General features: G+C 34.1%; 1 protein-coding gene across 1 annotated transcript in view; it reads right to left on the bottom strand.

Moving 5' to 3' along the window:
• Positions 1–16,394, bottom strand: part of LOC146994896 (uncharacterized) — an 86,751-nt gene extending 70,357 nt beyond the window's left edge. Inside the window, exon 1 of the mRNA XM_085824619.1 lies at positions 16,229–16,394. The gene's annotated coding sequence lies outside the window, so the exon portion shown is untranslated. The remainder of the gene's footprint in view (positions 1–16,228) is intronic.
• Positions 16,395–17,187: the final 793 nt, after the last annotated feature.

The following is a 17,187-nucleotide window of genomic DNA, read 5'->3' on the forward strand; positions in this document are numbered from 1 at the left end:
ATATTTTCACCCTGTCTCATTATTAAATATTGAAGAGTCTACATGTATGTATGCATATTCCTTGCATTGCAAAAAATATCGACAATATTTACAGCCATCAAATTTTGAATAACCTAGTCCTCCACCCAAACGTGTACACCTGCAAGCCGGAATTTAGAATTTATTCAACTGTTTTTATTTCATATTTTATAAACGTTTAATGAATTTTTAATTAACTATGTCAACAATTTGAATACGAACAGTGGAAACGCTGTTCAAATTAAAGCATTTTTATTTTTATCTGCAGACTGTTGTCATTCGAAAAGTGGAGGATGTTTATCTTTCAATTTTAACTTCGAAACTCGGTTCTACGAAAGCAATGTGTTGCTTCTGCCTCAAATAGAAAACTTTTATCTTCCACTTGCTAGCATATTGCCATTCAGTTAAGTCTAAAATACTTTCAAATTTGATCTAGACATTTATTGCATAATAAAAAAGCAATTTAAAAGCAATAAACACAGTTATGAATACATTTTTCTACTTTTTAATGATACTGATTTATATAAACATGCATTAAAATCATGAGATGTCTAATTAGAAATATTCATTAGAAGAGAATTAGAATTTTTATTATCCATTTCATATTTTGTAAAATGTTAACAAATTTTTAATTAAAAAGCTCAAGGGTTTCAAAGCAAGCAATGGCAGTATAGAAAAAAAAATTTATCTCCAGCATGTGAGACTGCATATCGGTAATTCTAAAGGATATGCTCATTTTAAAATTATTTTGGGATATTGCTGTTGAACTCAATTTTATGGTTTAAGTGCAAAGAACATGATATTTAATAAATGAAGGTAACCCACAAAATATTTAAAAAAATGCCTCTTTGGGCATAATGTAAAATCTGAGTGTACACTAATAATAATGCTTTATTCACCCAAAATATTTCTTGAAAATAAGCCCCAGCATTATTTTACACGATTCTCAAACTAAAAGCCAGGGCTTGATGAAATTTTAAAGGCAGTCAATGAAAGGAAAGTCAGAGCTGGCTCCGATGCTTCTTAGTTTTGGGAATAAATCCTAATTCTAGCCAGAGCACACTGGAGCTCTAAATAAGAAGGCTTTGGCACTTTAATGTAACAGAACAGCAATTTCAGTAGAAATTTGATCTTGAAAATTTTATTTTCAGAAATAAAATTATATTAAAAATTGATTCTAACTTCTGAATGCATAATTCTCTTTCTTTGGGAAATGAGCCCTTGGATGGAGGTCAAGATTTTTAAGGAAAGAGAAGCTCCCACCTACATGTTAAGGGGTTATTCTCCAGAAAGTACAATTAATTTATGAGAGCAGGTAAATTTTTCGTTCCTACACTAGTGTCTTCCTGCGGAAAATAGCACATGCAGACTTTTGGAATGATGTAATCAAAGACGGGAAATGAAAATTGTCACTTGTTACTTTTTTTTTTTTTTTTTTTTCAACTAACCTTCGGATTCGGTGAAAGTTTGTTCTCCTGTCATATTCTGCTTGACAGCTAGAATTATATTCAGAGGAAATCATAGTCAGAAAATGTTGGACACTTCTTTTTTTTCATCCGTTAAAATTTTCTCTATATTCTGCTGCTGGTTATAACATTCTCTATACTTTCATTGGTGACGCTTTAACTTTTTTAACAATTTTTATTGGTGTGCTGGAAGAAGAATGGTCTTCATTTCTATTAACCCTTGCAGTAGTACATTATATTCAGAGCTTAAATTAAACTGGAGACCAGTACAGCTAATTCTTATTTTTTGTGCAAAATTGTAATTCCAGCTGAAGCTGTAATACTTCTTTGGCGAAATGAAGCAACTCCAATGATGGAACACAGCAATAACTTTTATTTAACACTCAAAAAAATGGCGACATACAAACAAGAAAAGAAAATATATTCTATCATTTAAAAATAAATTACATTCTTCGTGCGAGAGTCGCACGAGGCACTCGAGTCTGGTTTCAAATATTGCCATTCACAAATACCTTAATGTTCATCTATTTAAATTATTTAATCTACAAGATTTTAATATTATTTAAAGCTGTTACAACCTCTCCCCCAACGGAGAGACTTTTACCGAAGGGAAAAGTTCTGTAAATTTCAAAAGTTTATAAGCTCGGCTTGCTCGAATGCTTAAAGAGAAAAGGTTATTTCTCTTATAAATTTCTAAATTTCAGGCCAAAAAAATTTAAGTTTTAAACAATACTTTTACACCACATTTAAAAAGAAAGAAATGGAAAACGTTCAAATACATTAGTTGAGCATACATTAAATAATAAAATTAATTCTAAACGTGGTTACATACACTAAGAGTTACATTACTTAATTCTACTCAGAACATCTACGTTCTTGTGCAAAGATCCTTTGCGATGAATGACCTTAAAATTATAAGGTTGTAATGAGAGTGCCCAGCGCATCAATCTAGAGTTACATTTGGCATTGGATTGTAGCCAGACCAAAGGATTATGATCAGTTTGAATCAAGAATTCTTGCTGACCATCCAGATAAAAATGCAGTTTCTTGATAGCGTAGATGATAGCAGCGCACTCCTTTTCAGTAGTACAATAATTCTTTTCAAACTTAGTAAATTTTTTGCTTATATACAAGATATGATGTTCACGTTGTTCATCATCTAATTGGCATAGTACTATACCCATGCCATTGTCTGAGGCATCGGTTTGTATAATAAACCTTTTATTCAAATCGGGAGCATACAGAATTGGTTTCTTGCATAGCAACTCTTTTAAATTTTTAAAAGCTTTGTCCCATATTTCAGACCATTGAATATTTCCTTTTTTTTGTTACCCCCTTCAAAGCATCCGTGAGGGGTGAAGCAATTTCTGAAAATCTTGGTATGTACTGGCGATAATACCCTACCAGTCCTAAAAAAGCACGTACTTCTGTTTTGGTTTTAGGTGTAGGATACTCCTTTACAGCCAGGATCTTTACTTCATCCGGGGTTCGTTGTCCTTGTCCCACAACATGGCCTAGGTATCTCACTTGATCTTGTGCAAATTTACATTTTGATGGTTTTAGTCGTAAATTTGCTTTCTGTATTCTTTCTAGAACAGAAGTTAAGTTTTTAAGGTGCTCTTCCCAGTTTTCTGAGTAAATGGCAATGTCATCCAGGTATCGTACAGCGAAACCTTCGCATCCAGCCAGGACTTTAGTCATAACTTTGCTAAAAAAATACGGGGCATTTTTTAATCCAAAGGGTAAACGTAGAGGCCTGAAACTTCCAAAACTAGTTACAAATTTTGCATATCTTTGGGCTCTTTCTGTTAACGGAATTTGCCAGTAGCCTCTAGATAAATAGGGTAATATATTTTGCTTTTGCTACAGTTTCGATACGTTCTTCAATATTAGGCAAAGGATAGTATTCAGTTTTAGTAACAGCATTGAGTTTACGATAATCAATACAAGGCCGAGGATCCTTTGATGAAGATTCTATCAAAATCATGGGAGATGTATAGTCCGATTCTCCCGGCTCTATAATTTTAAGATCGAGCATTTTCTGTATTTCCTTTTTGAGAATTTCAGTCTGTCGGGGTGACAGTCTGTATGGCTTTATTTGTATTGGTTTGTTATTTAATAGCTCAATATCGTGACAAACTAAGTTTGTTAGTCCAGGATTATTTGAAAAACAACCAGAATATTTCCATAAAATCTTTCGTAAATCTTCTATTTGCTCGGATTTCAACCTTTTCTCGAGTTCATTCTCCTCTATGATGTCTGAGAAATTTAATATACTTGGATTGGAAGGTAAATGAGGAATGTCCATTTCTAAGTCTCCTTCCACTTCAGTTATCATATTAATCATTTCTGGTCTTTTGTAATATGGTTTAAGCATGTTAATGTGATATACTTGATTTGGCTCATTTTGTTCTTCGAAACTTACAATGTAATTGGTTTCTGAAATTTTCTGCTCTATTTTTCCAGGTCCTTTCCACTGTACTTCTAGTTTACTTTGACGATTCGTTGATAAAACAAGAACTAAATCTCCTCTAGTAAATTCTCTTTTCACTGCGTTTCGATCGTACCATGTTTTCCTCCGTTGTTGAGCTTCTTTCATGTTTTCCACGGCAAGTTCTTGGCATTTCTTCATTCGATTAATAAATTCGAAAACATAACTGACAACATTATTACTTTCTTCAATCGGTTCTAGCCACTGCTCATAAGGTAAAGTGACTGGCGTTCGTAGGTTTTTACCATGAACTAATTCTGCTGGTGTAAAACCAGTGCTTTCGTGTGTGACTGTTCTGAGAGCAAAAAGAACTGATGGTAGATAATTCTCCCAATCCGAAGTCGCTCCTATACATACGACTCTTAACACCCTTTTTAGCGTTCTATGGAATCGCTCAACGGGATTACTCTGCGGATGATACACAGAGCTTCTTACATGTTTAATGCCGAAACGCTCCAAAAATTCCTCTGTCAAAGCACTGACGAAAGAGGTCCCCTGATCTGTTTGGATCACTTTTGGGAAACCCATACGACTGAAAACCTGTAAGAAAGCATCAATCACAGATGGCGAAGAAATGTCTGTCACCGCAACAGCATCTGGATATTTGGACGACATACACAGAGCTGTAATAATATATTTTTTTCCAGTCTTTGAAATAGGTAGCGGACCAACGGCATCGACATTTATTTTAGTGAATATTTCAGAAATTACTGGTACTAATGTCATTGGAGCCTTCTTTTTGTCATTTCCTTTTCCAGCGCACTGACAAGCATCGCAGGTTCTTACAAAATCTTCGGTTTCTTTGTAACACCTTGTCCAATAAAAATATCTAGCAAGTCTGTCTTTGGTCTTTTTGACACCCAAATGACCAGAAGTTCCTTCGTGGCACATCTTTATAATTGACAACTTGAGTTTTTCAGGTATAAAGACAAGCTGTCTTTCAAAGCCCATTTTATCCGTCGTTTTTTTAACTAAAGTTCTTTTCCTGTCAGACTATAGTTCTCATTTTTGCATGTACCTTCTTTAACTTCTTGGATGATTTTAGACAGTTCCTTATCAGCAAGCTGGAGTTGTGCAATTTCTTCTGAGTCAATGTTTACCAGTTTCAAGAAAGTTTCATCTTCCGAATTTAGCTCCGGTAAATTATCTTCTTCTTCAAAAACATCTCTGGATGCTTTATTTTCTTCCTTCATCGGTTCCAAGATCTTCTCTTCAGCTATTTCTCTTTTCTTTTGAGCTCTAGTAGAGACAGCATTAACCTGGTGAGGACAACTATCAGGTTCCTTTCCTTGTTTATTCAACAGTGCAAAAGTTCGATTGCCTAATAAATACCTTCCTTTGTCGAGTTCATTTCTAATAATGGCAGCCTTAGTTATTACTCGCCCAAGATCGCAGTTTAGTTCGATCTCAGCCAATGGTAAACAGGTTGGATTCAAATCTAATGGCTGTTGGACCCACACATTTTCACCTGTCAGCATTTCCGGCGTGATGTATTTGCGATAAACTATATCAATACTAGCACCTGAATCCCTTAATATAGGAATTTTATGACCATTGACGTAACCCATACTAGTATAAGTTAATAGAAATTTATCCTCTGGTTTTGCACTAATTCTGTTAAGATTAGCAGGAGATTCAGTACTATTCTAGTTCTAGAAGACATTGTTTCTATGTTTAAAATTAACGAACACTGTGTTCCTTATTTTTCCTCAAAATAGCTCAAAAATGAAATATTTAAATTATATGAAGTTCATTCTCCCTACCACATTAATTGTGATTAAAATAAGAATAATAACATAGAGAAATATATATATCTACCGTATGGACAACTAAAATGAATATTAAATATAATATCAAATACGGTAATAAAATAAGATAATTTATTATTAACAGGAAGTAATAATCTGGTATCACTAATACTATGTTCAGTGATGAACTAATAAAATAAGACAATTCAATATTAACAGGAAGTTACGTTCAGTGATGAACTAATAAAATAAGGCAATTTAATATCAACAGGAAGTAATAATCTGGTATCACTAATATAACGTTCAGTGATGAACTAATAAAATAAGGCAATTCAATATCAACAGGAAGTAATAACCTGGTATCACTAATATTGCGTTCAGTGATGAACTAATAAAATAAAGCAATTCAATATTAACAGAAAGTAATAATCTGGTATTGCTAATATTGTGTTCAGTGATGAACTAATAAAATAAAGCAATTCAATATTAACAGGAAGTAATAATCTGGTATCACTAATATTATGTTCAGTGATGAACTAATGAAATAAAAATACGCACGATTATTCGATCTCGGTTGGTGCCTCCAAAATAATTATGACTGTAATACTTCTTTGGCGAAATGAAGCAACTCCAATGATGGAACACAGCAATAACTTTTATTTAACACTCAAAAAAATGGCGACATACAAACAAGAAAAGAAAACATATTCTATCATTTAAAAATAAATTACATTCTTCGTGCGAGAGTCGCACGAGGCACTTGAGTCTGGTTTCAAATATTGCCATTCACAAATACCTTAATGTTCATCTATTTAAATTATTTAATCTACATGATTTTAATATTATTTAAAGCTGTTACAAAGCTCCCAAATAAGTCAAGGTCTCATACTTTATTTTAATATTTAATTATTCACCATTTATTTAATAACTTATTATGTTTTTATTTATGTCTTTACATTCTATTAAATTTTAATATTAATTTTTAATTACTCTAATCATTAATTATTCAATTTTAATAATTAATTATTAATTACTTTCTACCCATTTTACTTATTTATTTCATTTTGTTTTTTTCCTGACAGTCTTCCATAGGGCTCAGGTACTTCTAATTTTAGAAATTAAGCCTTGAGGAAAGTTAAAGGTCAAAGGAAGCCAATATTCAAATATGCATTGGCAACACACCAGTATAATTAAGGTCCTATTAAATAAAGAAAATTATTGATAAAATTCCTAACTGTTTCTTGATATAAAGCTATATTGTTTAGCAAGAAACAAATCATAAAATAAGAGGAAAAATATACAAACATTATTTAACACTAGAACGGCAGTAGAGGTCATTTTGACCACTGAACATTTTTTACCGTTGATTACATTTGCTTTATTGGAAGAAATCATTTGGAATTTTTTTACTTTTCCTAAATATATAACAAATATTTGTAAAACAAATTTCAGCATTCTAGGTTTGTTAGTTTTTGAAATAATGGCATGTATTCCTAGAATGGCGGACAGGAGTCATTTTGTCCCCTTTACTTTTATCCCTCTTTCTGCTGGAGGCATTGTCAAATAAGCCGTGAAAAACATTCACTGATAAGGAATTTTCAATTGCATTCATACTATCTCCCAGAGGGATAAACCCTGGGTGGTCTCACTACTTTGTAATGTCTACATAAGTTGTTGTTCCTCTGTTTGCAATTATCTATTTATTAAGAAAATACTGCAAAGAAGGTAGATGCAGTCTTTTTCATGCTTATTTTTTTTTCAGAAATAGTTTATTTTATAGATGTATTTTACTTACTGCAGATGATAACAGTTAGGACAGATGTTCTCTTGGTAATCCCAAATCAATATTTCAGTACATATGAATTCCGTCAAGTTCATTATCACCTTTCCCCTTTCCTTTATGCTGTGAGAATCATATGCTAAAATACATACATTCCCTATCATTTTCTGATAATCTGATATTTTTCTACTTTTTCAACTTTTACAAAATATTTCTAATAAGTAGAAAAGAGGTCTTATGGACCTCTTTACAGAATTGACAACTGGCAACGCACCAGCATAATTAAGGTCCTATTAAATACCGAAAATTATTGATAAAATTCCTAACTGTTTCTTGATATAAAGCTACATTGTTTAGTAAGAAAGAAATCATAAATTAAGAGGAAAAATATACAAACATTATTTAACACTAGAACGGCGGTAGGGGTCATTTTGACCACTGAACATCGTCTGTCTTACGACAACCCCCTCGTTTATTTCAAATGCACGGAAACTTAGTTCATACTTTTGGTAGCAGTAAAACTCACTACATTGTCCATGGTATTAGGTCCAGGAGGTCAGCCTTTGTGGGAATTCAGAGAATTTACTGCATAAAATGCAAATAAAAAAATTGGCATTTCAATCTTTATTACTTTTGTGCAAGGCGTAACAGTATGGCTCACAAATATGTTGAGGAAGTCTTTGATTTAACCTAGGCATGAGATGATGAGGAGGAACAAGTGAACACTGTATGCATGGTTCATATATGGTTTCAGAAGGTTCAGGTACGTTCTATCACAAGAGAACTCTCCAACAATGCCATATGCCTGAAACCGGTCAAGGACGAAGATTAGCTAGTGGCAGTAACCATATCTCAGCCTACAGCCTGTAACTCATCCCTGCCCACAGACCTAACAGTGTGAAGGAATGGTTTGTTTCATGCAATTTGTAAAAGCCAGGACACGAGAGGAAATGAATGCACCATTCTCCTGAAGAACTCAGCGGAGCACACAAACGAATCTATCATATCTGCTTTGGAGTTGAAGTGGCAGTTCGCCATGGCTATACCTGTGAAAGGCTTTCAATACCACAGAGGTGTGCGGCTAAAGAGTTAATGGAACTGTTCATGTCACTTTCCATCACAAAAGCTCCGAGTCGATATTATACTCCACGTTTCAGCACTGATCAGAACACCCAAAGACGGGAGGTGGCCATCTCGCAGGGTGGAGGTTGCCAGATCATGAGAAGCCACATTTTTGAGCACTTCAGATTTCTGCAGTGAGTGGTGGCAAAAATGGACTTTTTATCATGGGCCATATTAATGGAGTTCTTTCCAAAATGGTGATCGATACAGGAGCAAATGTTACCCTCATTCAGAAAGATTTATCTCAACAGTTTAAAGATGAACTCATTTGGACACCATTCTGTACTTTTAGATACATCCTGATCCTCATTTAGAAGCTTTCCTATATGTGGCATCTGGTGATAAAATACACATAGATGGGAAGTTAAATGTAAACATCATGTTTGGAAATGCTGCCTACTATCACATGGTATATGTGGCGATCATTATACTCGAACTGGACTTTCTAAGGAAATGCAATTTTTCCTTTCTCTTTAAAAATAACAAACTGCATTCAGCCTTTGAGGACATAACTATCCACCATCAGAAGAAATCCTTCTGCTTAATTCGGTCACAAGACAAATTACAACATCAGCATTGGCTAATTGAGACCCATGGAGTGACAAAGAAGTCAGGAAAATCCACCTAGAAAATGGCAAAATTAAACCCATAATTGACTTAAATGCAGTCTTCAAACACAAAACCTACCTGAAACAAAAGTGTGATCTACAGTCCGAGAACAAAACAATATTGAGCACTCTGAGACTCATTCCATATTCAAAAGTGTCTTGTACCAGAAATACAAAGTTGGATTAGTCATTTCAAGCCCCTAGACAGCCACCTAGGAAGTAAGTTCATGTTCATCATATTTCTGGATATCCAGAAGAAATCTTCTGAATAGTATTATTGCACCTATGCATTAGCTTTCTTCTATCCAGAAGATCCTAGCTACTAGTCCACGAGACTACCAGCTATTCCACATCTCAGATGCTCTTTGGTCATGACCTTCGTCTGCCTTGCAATGTCTTGTTTGGTCACCACCTCAGGATGTGCCTTCAATCACCCGAAGAGTACATCCAAGATCTTGAGGCACAGCTTGAAGTGATGCACAATTTTGAGCACTAGTCAAGAGCAAGTCAACTTGGTGACGAAGAAGATGAAGACCGATGCGACACCAGAGCTACAGGACATCGATTCAACAAAGGAGACATGGTGTGGTTGTGGAATCTGATTCAATGGAAAGGACTCGGTCCTAAACTAGTCACCTTGGGATGGTCCTTACACAGTCCTAAACAGGCTGAGCGACGTCATGGTTCAGATCTGTAAGGTCATCGATCTCTGAGCCTAAAGTCATTCATTGCGACAGGTTAGCGCCTTGCTATAGCCATAGTGCCGTGGCGTTAAAGATAAACAAAGTTTAGATAAACAAACGTTAAAGTTTAAATAAACAAAGGATTATACCTTTATCCATTTTTTGCAGCAATTCCACTTTTTGTTTAATGGACTCCGAAAGATACTTTCGCTTTGTATATCCTTTACATATTAGTAAATATATATTGGAAATTCTATTTGACATAATCGAAAGTTCAAGCTTCCTTTTATAAAATTGCTCTAACAGTCTGCAAAAAATAATAATCCGGATCCAATTCAAAGATTAAGGAACAACGCAATCTGCAACATTAACTGAAATAGATAATTAGATAATTTTAGCTTAGCTTATGCCGTCCGTTATACATTAAACACGCATTTGTAAACGTATTTTGCGCACGCGCACACGCAAATTCACAGCGGTAAAGGTCTTACGCGCATGCTTCAACGCGACGCATGCCCAGAAAGTTTGTAGGTCCGGATTATGGGTGTCCGAATTAACGACTTTTGACTGTACTATGCTAGCTTCAACTGTAATTCCTCTTGGTAGTTTCTAGAAATCTCTTGAGATTTCTTAAGATTCTTGCTTCTTGAAGCAAAGAAATTACTCGAAACTTCTCGTAACCAATTAAAATGCTAAAAAATGCCAGAGACAGAACATCTCAGTTCAACTGTTTAGTTAGCTGTTCAGCGTAAGATTGGATTAGGTTTCTTTTTGCATTGCATTGTATTGTAACATTTTTAATAGTTAAGTACGAGGGCTATCCAGAAAGTAGATTACGTTTTGGAATAAAAAATAAACAAAGTATAGGAAACAAATTTTATTATATACAGATCAAAGCCACACTCAAATACTACTTTTCTACATAGTCACCATACAAATTAAGGCATTTATCGTAGCGATGTACGAGCTTGGAAATTCCTTCGTCGAAAAATTCGGCCGCCTGCGCCTTCAACCACTTCGTTACCTCTTCTTGCCTTCCATCTTGCACAAAACTTGTGGTAACCAAGCTTTTCGCTGATGATTTTGTGCAACAAACTTCGCGAAATTTGTGGAAAACTCAAAGAAAGTTCCGTTATTGTGAAATTTCGATTTTCACGGACTTTAGCATCGACTTTTTCGAGAAGTTCGGCGGTCACTATGCTGGGTCTCCCACTTCGATCTTCGTCGTGAACATTGGTTCGGCCATTTTGAAACCTTATGACCCACTGACGCACTCCACCTTCAGTGATAATGTTGTCCCCATACACTTCATGAAGCTGCCGATAGATTTCTATCGGTTTACAGTTTTTTGCAGTCAGAAACCTTATTACTGAGCGCACCTCGCAGCTCGCGGGATTTTCAATTAACGCAGACATTTCAAACCGTCACAGTATCTGAACGGAGCACAGCACGAACCTCTCACTAGCACGGCTAGATGCAGACTGAGCTGCGCAACGCTCTGACCCCAAGATGGCCGCGCTAGCCCCGCCCCTAGCGGACACAGACGGAAACGTAATCTACTTCCTGGATGGCCCTCGTACATACAGTCAAAACTCATTAATTCGGACATCCATAATCCGAACCTCAAAGCTACAAACTTTCTGTGCATGTGTCGTGTTGACTCATGCGCGTAAGACCTTTACAGCTGCGAATATACGTGTGCGCAGGCCCAAAATACATTTATGCATGCGTGTTTAATGTATAACGGATGGTATAAGCTAAGCTAAAATTATCTAATTCAGTTAGTGTTGCAGATTGCGTTGTTCCTTAATCTTCGAATTGGATCCGGCTTATTATTTTTTTCAGACTGTTAGAGCAATTTTATAAAAGTAAGCTTGAAAGTATATTTCGAAGTCCATTAAACAAAAAGTGGAATTGCTGCAAAGAATGGATAAAGGCATATCCTTTGTTTATCTAACCATTCCGAAATCTGTTTATCAATTTCACAAAGCTCTGCCGCAGGGGGACGCCGCAGCATGCAATGAATTGGAAGTTGATCTGCCAGCACTATCCTTATCCTCAGGGCAGATGTTTTTATTTTATTTGGCTTTTAATTCCTTACTAAATGTAGTATTTCATCTTGATGTACTCCGTCTTTGATATGATTTAAATCAAATTCCTCATCATTACAATTCGCTTCCGATAGCGAAGAAAGTAAAGTAAACAAATAAATATTAAGCTTTTTTTTGTAAATTTTGATACCCTTTAGATCATAACCGTTCTTTATTTCATAAATTATGGTTTCATATTTTTAATTTTATAATTTCTGCATGCCATCTTACCAGATTTAAACTGATGATCTATAATCCGGAAAAATCGATAATCCGGAATCGCCGAAATCCTGACGAGTCCGGATTAACGAGTTTTGACTGTATAACCAAGGATGTGGAGTCATGGAGTCGGAATCGGAGTCGGGCAGATTTTGGGGTAAAAGGAGTCGGAACTGTTGTCACTAGAATCAGGTCTACTATGAATCCAGTTTTCGTTGGACAGTTTGAATTCGAAATAAAATTAAAATGAATTGAAAAAAATTAATGACAAGCTGAGTTATTTTTATTTATGCACTGTATACATTAATAAATGGTTATTTTCTATTTTATTGACCTATTAATAAATAAATATAAGGGAGGAGGATGGATGTGATATTTGCTCTTAATGATTAAACTGGTCCATTTAATTACAAATCTCACTGCTAAATTTAGGTAAGCAGCAATAGGAGCAACAACTCCTAAAATTGATGCCATTCTTAGGAAGTGAAAAGGCAAAAAAGTCATCTATGAACTTTCATTAAGAATGAAATCATTCTTAGAACAATTGGAGAATTCGAATCAGGACAGTCAAACTGCAAAAGTAGCAATTGAGTCTCTATCATTCTTTTCCATTGATAAATTAGATTTTGAGAAATATTTTTGGATAATACTTAAAAGGCTAAGCAAAGCGAATGAAAATAAAAATTAAAAAAAAAAAAAAAAAAAAAAAAAAAAAAAAACAGCCTTTAGATAGAAAAATGAAAAAATACAAACAAGATTTCTACATGGCCTTTGAAGAAATAGAGAAATATAAAAATCTATCCTGAAAAGTTAAAAGAAGTAGGCCTAACAGTAATAGCTCTTCCTCCTACTCAAGTTAGTCTGGAAAGTTCTCAGCTCTGAAGTTTATCAAATCTGATCTATGGCCCTCCAACAAAGAAAATCTTGCCGAAGTTGTACTGTTTCTTAGAAATAACTAATGCCAGTTTTTCCATTTCATAATAAATGTTATTTAATATATATGATTTGCTCAATTTTTTTTTCCTGTAGAATCTATTACTTCTATTACATTAAAAAAATAAGCTGTAACCCATGTTATATGTTTACATATATATATATATGAAGGAATGAGAGTCATTAAAATTCCAGGAGTCAGAGTCAGTCATTTTCCCTACAGACTCCACAGCCCTGAGTATAACGACTGATTATACTGCGTGATACTGTGAACACTTGTACGAATATCTCTAAGGAAAATTTGAGCAATCTATTACATTTCTTTTGATAAGAATAAATTTTATTAACCTTCTATCGGGCTTATTCATTCAATTTATTATGGTTTGGTTTGGTTTTGGTTTATTTAATTATGACAAAGCACACTAAGGCTATCTGCCTAAGGAAAGGGATGCCTTCGTAGAGGACTTTCTAAGGGAAACTGGCTCGTATACACGTTACACATGGGAAAAAACCACGAAAACACCCATGCAGCCAGCCCGTTCGCGGGATTCGAACCTCAGACCGAACTACCAGTATTCAGTGACTTTAACACTCGGCCGCTGGTGGACTCTCCATCTATTACAGAGTTCGTACACATTTCTGCACACAGAAATTAAGTACTTTTAAGGACCATTAATGAAAAAAATTAAGGACCCATGAGCAAATGCAAACTGAATAAATTCAATTAAAAATATTATTGATGCCTGCATTTCACATTTGTAATAACATCCTAAAAATAAATAGATCCCTAAGTAGTGTGCATTATTACTACACATGAATTAACATAATTATTAATAAGTTTGAAAATAAAATAAACTTTAAACAGCTGATCAAGTCGCAGTAAATATTTTACACTTATTGGACATATTTGAAAGAAGTGACATTTACGTTTACTAACACTAAGCTTTATGTTGATTTTTTTTAATGTCTCATTATGTCACACACTTGGTCAGTCTAGAGGTTTAGTAAATAGCACGTAGATTTTATGTCAAATGGCATAGGTTAAAATGAGAAGTAAGATCATAAAAATCAGCATGATTCATAACAAAAGACTGAATGTTGTCACCACTGCTACTTGTTTAGAGAGAGACCTGCTGATTAGAACAAACCTGAAAGGCCTGATCTAGGCATGGTTAGCAAGTGTTGAAAGTTAGTCAGGCTCTGTTTAATGCAGTTAGTGTCATAGGTTCGTGTAGAGTTCCAGGGATTATAACCCAGTTAATATACTTAAAGGTTCCAATAAGCCATTAAAGCACCAGAGGTGATAAGTTATTTTGTATTATTTTAATTTCACTAGATGCAAAGAATAAGTTTTACTCAAATTTTTACATTTTGTATTTTACCTTGTGACCACAGTGGGTATTAATGAAAAGCAATAACTCGCTTAATAGTATCAGAAGTAAAACATTCAAATATTATGTTCTCCATAAAGTAAGAAATTTATTGCAAGCTTTCTGTAAAACGCATCCATTACGTGTTGATACCATGGAGACATTTCAAATTTTGTCACATATTTTCTCGAATCTTCTAGAATTGTGGGTCTATAAATCTTGCTTTCTTCTAAACCTTCCAAGCTGCAATGTCTAAAATCCTAAAGAAAAATTACTCCTACAAATTCTATAACAACAAAGATCCAGAAATATTTTGAGAAAAAAATCAGAGGGGGAAAATGTAAAATTAATTTCAGAGAAAACTGATGCATATGAGACAATGTGTAGAGATAATTTTTAAGGGTAAGTAGTTAGTTATAAATGATTAAATTAGGTAGTTTGATACCCTTAGTCATTATGGATTTACATGACTACTATTAAATTTTATTTTTGAACAAAATCTATTAAAAAAGCCCTACTAAAATCAAAATTTAATAAAATTTCATAGTTTAAAATACATGTAATTTATGGCATTGATTCTTAAATGATATTAGTATTATTACACATTAAAAGTTACAAAACATTTATGTTTTGTAACAAAAACACTCAACAAAATATTTACAGGGTTGCCACTCAAACAGGAGAATGAAATTCCCTGACTTTTCCAGGTTTTCCAGGTATGTTTCGAGAAAATTCCAGTCTATCCGTGTAATGTACGTTGGCTGTGCTAAGAGGTAAATTAATTATGGTATTACTTGTACTGTGTAGCAAATTCACTTAATTATTCAATAAATCTCAGAGGACATTTATTCTCAATTATTCTTAGTACACTTTGTTTGATAATTTTGTTTACTTTTCCACTTAAGAAACTTAATAAAATTTAAGATATATACATTGGATAACAATTGTACGTTTTATTTAATTATTACTCATGATCATCATCAGTTCAACACGAGGCTAATCCGGTTCTTATAAATCACAATGCAATGCTAAAAGTTAGGTTAGATTTTAGGTAAATTTAATTTGCGTTGGTGTCTTCTTAAAAGGCACCTTAACACTTGAAAACACAAATATAATTATAATAGGAGTTGTTTTCTCCACTGAAGATTGAGATTAGAATCTTCCCAATCTGGAATAAAATAAGGCTTTTTTTGCAGACATTCTGCAGCTAAATGAAAGAAAGAAATCTATTTAATGATATTTTTTTTACTAAACTGAGGTATTTTATATTTATTTCGCAGCATACATAAGGAAAAAATATGTGCATTATTAAATTTCGTGATGTCATCATACTGCTAGAATTAATTTCAGGATTAAGCGCCAGAGAAAATTTCTTGAAATTTGGAAATATTATTTACTAATGATAAATAAATTTAGAGGGAAGAAGCAACATTAAATGATATGAATAACATAAAAATAAAGATAACTGCTTAAAAATTGAATTAGAATAATCAACGATATTTTAGCAAATATAGTTATATTACATGGTTAGCCTAGATGACTGATTACTATTTTTTTTATTTTACTGCAAAATGACAAGGTATTTATTAAAAAGAAAAGAAAAAAAAAAAGATTTTGCGGTAAAATTCTAGTATACGGTACGGCTTTCGCACGATTTTGAAAATTGTCGCCAAGAACAAAATGACTCGTTTACTGCTCACCATCATGTCGCCAAATCCCGCTGTACTATACATGGAGATTATTCTAACCAAAGAACGTCTATGTAAAGAAAAGGTTCCATACACGTAAATGCTACTACGCGGCTAGAAAGCGGAGAGAAAATTTGCCAAGGGATTTAGCGACGGAACCTGGCGGCCAGAATTTCCCTCTCCCCGATGTGTACAGGAAATTGAGAAACACGTGTTAAGAAGAAACGTTCTTTGACAAAAAAGAAAACTACAAAAATCCATTTTTAAATTATTGCGAAAAATCCAAGAAGAAACGTTTTATCAAAGAACATTTTTTCTTGGATTTTTCGCAATAATTTTAAAAACGGATTTTCGTAGTTTTTTTTTTTTTTTTTCCTCAAAATAACTAATCCATGAATTAATTTACTTGCGCCAAAAGATATTTTCTTTTCCTTTAGATTAGAGTTTAAAGAAATTTTAAACGATATTCATTTTATGAATTCTTGATAACGTGACCTTCGAACTTCGACACCGGTTTCGAGCTTTGGCGACACATATATCGCGCACGCACAGCTGTTTCCCTCTATGATGGAACGGAGCCACGTCTGTTGCAGAGAGGTTTTCTTTCTTTACAATACATATTTTTTATTCTAACCTTCATGGTACCGTATACTAGGATTAAACCCATTTTGTTTTATACGAGAACAGGTACTTTCTTTAGTTCATGCACTGCACATGCGATTCTCGAGGTTACTGAAAACCAAAAGTTGCGGGAAACTTGATTTGCCTTTCTAAAACACAATCAAATTGGAGCTGCGAAAATTGGCTCTATGCCAGCTGCCCGAATGACACTCACGTGATACACAATTCGCCAAAAAAGTTATCTCTTCCGACGTCGGCGCAAAACTCGCCTTTTTTGGCGGGATCGTTGTATGAAATTCCCTGACTTTTCCAGATTTTGACTAAAACACTTAAATTCCCTGAATTTTTTG

This window comes from Stegodyphus dumicola, chromosome 10 (assembly GCF_044657685.1).
Source record: "Stegodyphus dumicola isolate Sdum_Otavi_A_Nest chromosome 10, ASM4465768v1".
In the NCBI taxonomy this organism is placed as follows: Eukaryota; Metazoa; Arthropoda; class Arachnida; order Araneae; family Eresidae; genus Stegodyphus; species Stegodyphus dumicola.